The sequence below is a fragment of the Callorhinus ursinus genome, unplaced genomic scaffold, assembly GCF_003265705.2.
Source record: "Callorhinus ursinus isolate GAN/ISIS: 27379988/994484 unplaced genomic scaffold, GSC_fseal_2.0 scaffold16, whole genome shotgun sequence".
Lineage (NCBI taxonomy): Eukaryota > Metazoa > Chordata > Mammalia > Carnivora > Otariidae > Callorhinus > Callorhinus ursinus.
Window position 1 is genome coordinate 28,787,263 of NW_027397078.1, and position 6,764 is coordinate 28,794,026.

The 6,764-nt window shown below is 41.7% G+C and overlaps 1 long non-coding RNA gene across 1 annotated transcript in view; it reads left to right on the plus strand.

Annotated features, from left to right (window-relative positions):
- Positions 1–2,239: 2,239 nt before the first annotated feature.
- The window catches only part of LOC141374324 (uncharacterized), a 9,883-nt gene continuing 5,358 nt past the window's right edge, over positions 2,240–6,764 (plus strand). Inside the window, exon 1 of the long non-coding RNA XR_012381101.1 lies at positions 2,240–2,524. This is a non-coding gene — a long non-coding RNA (uncharacterized lncRNA). The remainder of the gene's footprint in view (positions 2,525–6,764) is intronic.

Here is a 6,764-nt window from a genome sequence, read left to right on the forward strand (position 1 = left end):
ATCCCAGGATCCTGGGATCATGACCTGAGCCGAAGGCAGACGCTTAACGACTGAGCCACCCAGGTGTCCCAATAAATAAATTTTTTAAAAAAAATTAAAATTAATATATTAAATTTTTCTTAATCAGCTAAAAATCTGGAAATTGAAGTAATGAAAATGAGAATATTTGGATCTGGAGAAGTCTGTAGGATTAGAAGCTGCAAAAGCAGTTCAGGGCCAGTATCTAGCCTTGTACTGTCACTTTCATAGAAATTATTAAATGGGATTAAATATTTGGAAAATATAATATTTTTAAGAGATTTGGCTTAAGTCAATGGTATTCTTCCTGAGATGTCAATAACTTTTTTCAGCTCTCCAAGAAATAAATATTTTGATATTAAATCTGGCAGATTAATATGATGAAGGCAAAAAGTCACTGAGTATTTAAAACAAAATCAAAGTATTAAAAAAGGTGGATGATATTATTAGAGATGGAGACTAAGGATATACCCTTTGAAACAAAGCAATGATCAATTCCAAGAAGAAATACTATTCATTTGCCTTAAAAATTATTTAAAAATGAATTTGTTGCTCAATGACAAATAGGAGAAAAAAAACCACATAATACTGAAACCTGAAATTAGACCAAATGATGTTTGTGAATCTCTTTGGATTGAAGGAGAACAAAAATTTTTGAAAATGAGACAAACAATTTTATATAAAATTACAATAAGTGATTTTCAGGACTTAGTCATGAAAATAAGAAAGATGCTGAATCTACAAAATTCTCAAACAGAATAAGAGCCAGGAAGTCTTCCAATGTCAATGCTGTAGGTTCCGCAGAAGCTGAAAGAAGCATCAGCACCATGAAAAATATGATATTAAGATAAATTATCTATGAATTGAGAGGACAAGCTACCTAATGACTATCAAGCTAATGGTGTCGCTGTTAGATTTTGATGTTGCTCCCTGCACCAAATCACCACTCACTTGGAGGCATTATTTGGCAGTAACAGACCATGTGAAATGAAAGACCACATAAAGATTTTCTAAAAATCAGCAAATAACAGAAGTTATTAAAACTATTTGATGAATAATTTATTTTTTTAAAGATGTATTTATTGGGGCGCCTGGGTGGCTCAGTTGTTGGGCGTCTGCCTTCGGCTTGGGTCATGATCCCGGGGTCCTGGAATCGAGCCCCGCATCGGGCTCCCTGCTCCGCGGGAAGCCTGCTTCTCCCTCTCCCACTCCCCCTGCTTGTGTTCCCTCTCTCGCTGTGTCTCTCTCTGTCAGATAAATAAACAAAATCTTTTAAAAAAATAAATAAATAAATAAAGATGTATTTATTTTAGAGAGAGTGAGAAAGAGAGCATGCGATCGAGGAAGGGGCAGAGGGAGAGAGAATCTTAAGCAGACTCCCCACTTAGCCCAGAGCCCAACACAGGGCTCAATGTCACCACCCCGAGATCACGATCTGAGCCAAAATCAAGTCAGACGCTCAACCGACTGAGCCACTTAGGCGCCTCTTGATGAATGATTTAAAAAGCAGTTTTAGGGCGCCTGGGTGGCTCAGTTGGTTAAGCGACTGCCTTCGGCTCAGGTCATGATCCTGGAGTCCCGGGATCGAGTCCCGCGTCGGGCTCCCTGCTCGGCAGGGAATCTGCTTCTCCCTCTGACCCTCTTCTCTCTCGTGCTCTCTATCTCTCATTCTCTCTCTCAAATAAATAAATAAAATCTTTAAAAAAAATAAAAAGCAGTTTTATAATATATAAACATATAGAGTTAGAGAATAAAAGGATTATATGCATTTAATTTTGATTAATATATAGTATGTATCAATATATCCAAATGTCTCTATCACCATCTACAGATATTATATTTCTGTATCTGTATCTCTATATTACTGTACCTGTTGTTAAGTATTTTGACCATTGCCCCTAGGCACAACTCCCATTTCACACTAGTGTTCTGTCCTGGCTTCACCTTTTGGATGGCATACATGGAATTGACTTCCCAACTCGATCTTGGCTCCGGGCAGGAACTATTCTGGTTCTTCCCTGCAGTGTACTGCCTCAGACTGCTTTGAGTCACACCCCTTTTAATTCAGCCCAGGCCTCCGGAACCTTCCTTCCCTGGCACAGCCAGTGGGGAGCATTCCCACTTATCTTGCCTCTGTCAATCTCAGCAGGGCCTGGGTAGTTAAAGGAAGCCCGTTCACTCCCTTTCTGCATGTGTCAAAACTTGCTGCCCGGGAAGCGGACGAACTCTTGGCCAGTATGCTCTTTTCCCAAGGGCCATTTTTATTTCATGTCTTGACTTCAGTTGCAGAAGGAAAAGCTTTATTCCTTTACAGAAGAATTTCAGGCATCAGAGGCAGCTGGGGAAGAATTTTGGGAGCTGAAGAATCTAGAATACTAATGTTTTATGAGTCCTTCTGCAAATCAAAAGAGAAAAAACTTGGACTTTTAACATATTATTTTTCCAGAGGGGGAAGGAAAAGTTCCCCTACCTTCTTTGGTTTCTGCTTTATCACCGAATGGATCATGTGAGTACACAGGCTTAGATGAGATGAAATTACTGTCCAATACATCACTTGTTATGTTATAAGGTATAAAGTTATGAAGTTTAATAGAAAAAGACAGCTCATGGGCGCTCGGGTGGCTCAGTTGATTAAGAATCTGCCTTCAGCTCAGGTCATGATCTCAGGATCCTGGGATCCAGCCCCACATCTGGCTCCCCGCTCAACTGGGGGTCTGCTTTTCCCTTTCTCTCTGCCCCTCCCCCTGCTTATGCTCTCTTCTCACGCGCTCTCTCCCTATCAAATAAATAGGTAAAATCTTAAGAAAAAAAAAAGAAAAAGACAGCTTAAAAAGACATCTGTGTAAGCTAGCTCTCAGAATCATGTTCAAGAGGTCTTAGATTTTTTTTTTTTAAATAAGCTCTACCCCAACATGGGGCTCAAACTCACAACCCCAAGATCAAGAGTTGCATGCTGTACCCGCTGAACCAGCCAGGTGCCACAAGAGGTTTTAAATCTTAACATCCATTGATCAACTGGCTGTAACTTGAAACAAGTATGTCTATATCTTCATTAGTGCATACAATGAAAGTAATAGCTAGCATGCATTTGATGCTTCTATGCCAGGCATTGTGTTAAGAATTACACATGCACTGGAGAGCCTGGGTGGCTCAGTTGGTTAAGTGTCTGCCTTCAGCTCAGGTCATGATCCCGGGGTCCGGGGAAGAGCCCTGCATCGGGCTCCCTGCTCAGTGGAGGAGTCTGCTTCTGCATCTCCCTTTGCCCCTCTCCCTGCTCGTGCTCTCTATTTTTCTCTCTCTCTCTCTCCCAAATAAATAAATAAAATCTTTAATAAAAAAGGATTAGGCATGCACTGTCTCATTTAATCTTCAAAACAAATTTAGGAGATGGTACTATTTTTATTCCCATTTACACATTTTACAGCATGCTGGGTATTCTCTACTTGAATCCCCCTTCCTAATCCATTCTTGGTCCATCTGGACCGTGCTCTGTGCCCCAGACTCCCATATCCTTTGGATTCTCTTTGGGTTTGGTCAATGGGAGTCACCACAGGAGATTAGAGGGTAGAAGAAGAGAGAGAGAGAGAGGTTGGGGTATTTCTTCCCAGCTCCCATTTCTCCCTCTATCTGGTTATGGCAGCAGCTTCCTCCCTTGACAGCCTCGGTCAGCCATCCCCTCTCCAGATTCCAGCTCTCCCTGGAAGCTGGAAACACCATTTCTTTCTCTTCTTCTTTCCAGCGCCGAGTCCTAAGAGCTTCCCATTGCTGCTGGTCTCTGGGTGCCCTGACATCTCTTGCTGGTTCCTTTAACCCTGTTCACACCTATATAAATAGTGTCTTCATGAAATTATCTCCACAGATCCCAGCTCATTGTGCCTTCAATTTCCTGCTGGAACTCTGACTAATACGTTAAATCTGCCAAAGATCCTGGTCCGTTTAATTTCTCTACTTACTACTTTCTAAATGCTATGTTTTTGTTTGTTTTGAAATGGCTGTTTGACTTTATTTGAAGAGAACTGGTCTTACACATGAAGTTACCTGTTTTTCAGGTGGGCACGGATTCATTTGACATTTGACTGTAGAAACCATCTTCTGTAGCCGTATATACATATTTATGGATAGCACTTCTCTTCATGGGATTACAACTTCTTATTCACAAATGTGTAATTAAAAAGTCTCAAGGTCTGGTGTTCAGTGTGACACAAGTACACATTATAGTAACTGGCAAGCAATTTTTATCCCTTTAAACCAAAATAAACATTTGGGGGCATTTCTGGAAAATGTGATTAGGCAACTTTCAGCAAGATACTGGTCATGGCTTTAGCATGGTCTGTGTGGAGAAGAACTTTCTTTATTGGTAGCTCAAAGGGTTCAACAGCTCAATTGCATTCTTAGGAAAACTTGAATATTTATGATATAATTTCATATCATATATGGATAAATGTTTTTTTTTAAATCTCTACTCTCAACATGGGGCTTGAACTCCCGACCCAGAGATTAAGAGTCACATGCTATAAGGACTGAGGCCAGCCAGGTGCCCCAGTCTTGGGGTAAATGTTCTTTTTTTTTTTTAAAAGATTTTATTTATTTATTTGACAGAGAGAGACACAGCGAGAGAGGGAACACAAGCAGGGGGAGTGGGAGAGGGAGAAGCAGGCTTCCCGCAGAGCGGGGATCCCGATGCGGGGCTCGATTCCAGGACCCCGGGATCATGACCTGAGCCGAAGGCAGACGCTTAACGACTGAGCCACCCAGGCGCCCCCGGGGTAAATGTTCTTGGGTTTAGGCAAATTAATATGCTTTTTTAAAAAATTAATATGCTTTTAAAGTAAAGAGCAGAGATTGGAAATAGAGACTTGAGTTGCAGCTTCACACTGCTCCCAATCTCCTAGAGGTTAAGTAGGAAAATATATTTAAAAGCTTGTCCCGGAATCTGTCTATATCCTTAGGTATAACTCAGTATCAGATAATGTGTAAGACAACCACACATAATAGATTTTAAAATATCACAGAAACGTAATCCAATTTTCCTTTTCCCAACCCTCATGATTCATATTTTCTTAGCCACTGGAATTCTTATGTATAGTTTCCAAGTTGATAGGGTTGCCTTTTTTTTAATGGTAGTGTGACTAAGCAGAGATAGTTTCTGGGTAGAGCTTTGTTGCCCCAGGCACCAGCTCACCACCCGGACATGCTCTGCCCTGGGCATGCATAGGTGAAGATAATTGTGACTTTATCAAAGCCCAGGTCTAGATTCCGATTTCCTCAGCACAAGCCCAGGACACAAGCAGAAAACACAGGTTGAAACAATGCATTAAGTCTGCGTTGCATTTTTAGGAAGGTATGGGATTTTTATCAGAACCAATTACCTTGGTAATTAAACATTTATATACTTATTTTAAAGTATTCTTTTTCTGCACTTAATCATTTAACTAAATAATTGAATAAGAAAGTAGCACTTTAAATGTTATCTTATAGGTCAAATAACATTGCCGAGTTGCTAAGGTAGAAAATAATTACAAGGGGTGCCTGGGTGGCTCAGTTGGTTAAGTGACTGCCTTCAGCTCAGGTCGTGATCCCGGAGTCCCGGAATCGAGTCCCACATCGGGTTCCCGACTCGGTGGGGAGCCTGCTTCTCCCTCTGACCCTCTCCCCTCTCATGCTGTTTCTCTCTCTCTCTCTCAAATAAATAAAATCTTAAAAAAAAAAAAAGAAAACAATTACAAAACACAGCTGCTAATTTTATAGATATTAGACTGTATTCGAAAGGGGAGCTAAGTCCCAAAGAAGATCTAAGACCTCAAAATCCCATCTGCTGATTTCTGCCTGAAACTTTGGGATAGTCTCCATTTAGGTAACTCTCATTGCCTGTTGAATTGCAAGTACCATCACGGGGAGGTAGTAGTTTATATTAGATTTGGCTGCAAGTAGCAGAAAACCCAAAGTACCAGTGCTCAAAACACAGGAGTTTATTTTTCCCTTGTATATAATACATTTTGAAGTAGGTAGTTCATTTTTTAAATTTTTTTTATTTTTATTTATTTATTTATTTAAAGATTTTATTTATTTGACAGAGAGGCACAGCGAGAGAGGGAACACAAGCAGGGGGAGTGGGAGAGGGAGAAGCAGGCGTCCCGCCAAGCAGGGAGCCCAATGTGGGGCTCCATCCCAGGACCCCGGGATCATGACCTGAGCTGAAGGCGGACGCCTAACGACTGAGCCACCCAGGCGCCCCTTAATTATTTTTTTTAAAGATTTTTTTAATTTATTCATTTGAGAGAGAGAGAGCACGAGCAGGGGGAGGGGTCAGAGGGAGAGGAGAAGCCAACTCCCTGCTGAGCAGGGAGCCTGATGTGGGGCCAGATCCCAGGGCCCCAGGATCATGACCTGAGCTGAAGGCAGACCTTAACCCATTAACTGACTGAGCCACCCAGGTGCCCTGAAGTAGAGTTTAATGTTGGGAAGGAAGTCCCATGGTCATCAAGAACCCAAGCTCCTCGGGTGCCTGGGTGGCTCAGTTGATTAAGCATCTGCCTTCGGCTCAGGTCATGATCCCAGGGTCCGGGGATTGAGCCCCGCATCGGGCTCCTTGCTCGGCGGGGAGTCCGCTGCTCCCTCTGCCTGCCGCCTCCCCTTGCTTGTGCACTCTAAATAAATAAATTTTTAAAATCTTTTTTTTTTTTAAAGATTTTATTTATTTATTTGAGAGAGCGAGAATGAGAGAGAGAGAGCACATGAGAGGGGGG